Genomic DNA, 843 nt, shown 5'->3' on the forward strand with positions numbered 1-843 from the left:
GTTGCTTAGTTTGGTTGAAGAAAGGCATGTCTTACGTATGTCAAAACTATCCTGCTTGAAAACATTAGTGTATTTCCCAAGAACGTAGAAGTCTGACATGCCATCACCAGCAGCCACGGGGACAGCAGAAACGAATGTGTTCAACATAATTTTTTCCTTAGTGTACTGGTTTGTACGACAGGCAAGGGATTTGCATGCTGAAGAACAGGTCGGGGTACCTGCAGAAGGCGGAGCAAAGACTATGATCACTCGTTTGTCTTCCTTATATTTCGTAACTTTATTTCTTCAAGTCGCTTTGATAGAAAGAATAGATTGCTTTGTGAGGCATAAACAACTGAAGCATGTCTTTCTAACTGCACTACGGGATTCTGTGGTCTCGCGTACCCTGTTCCTTTAAACCCTGCGTTTTGAAAGGGAGGGAAATATTACTTACCGGTACATCAAATCTTATTATATATGAATTCTCACTATGCCATGGATTGCTTTGTCCTTGGTGTAGTTGAACCACAACTAATATATTTCACTACGTTGCTGTTAAGGAAAAATGCCTTGTTGATGGCAAGGAAAGACTGTTCACCAGTATAGTGAATCACTCTATATTGGTGAGCAGTTTAAGTAACATTGTCAACTTCTTTGTTTTTAAGAGTATATTCAAATGATTATGTAATTGAATAGCACAGTTTTTCACGGCTTAGACTGCGTCTCTTGTAAAACAAAACAACTATTGTGAGAATTGGTCTTGAATCTATACCGAAAAGAGCTCTGAATGCTGTTAAGACTTCGTTTATATCTTACTTAGTCTTTTATCTTTCTCATGTTTATTGTTTTCTGTGAAATGTGAGA

The sequence above is a fragment of the Penaeus monodon genome, chromosome 32, assembly GCF_015228065.2.
Source record: "Penaeus monodon isolate SGIC_2016 chromosome 32, NSTDA_Pmon_1, whole genome shotgun sequence".
NCBI lineage: Eukaryota > Metazoa > Arthropoda > Malacostraca > Decapoda > Penaeidae > Penaeus > Penaeus monodon.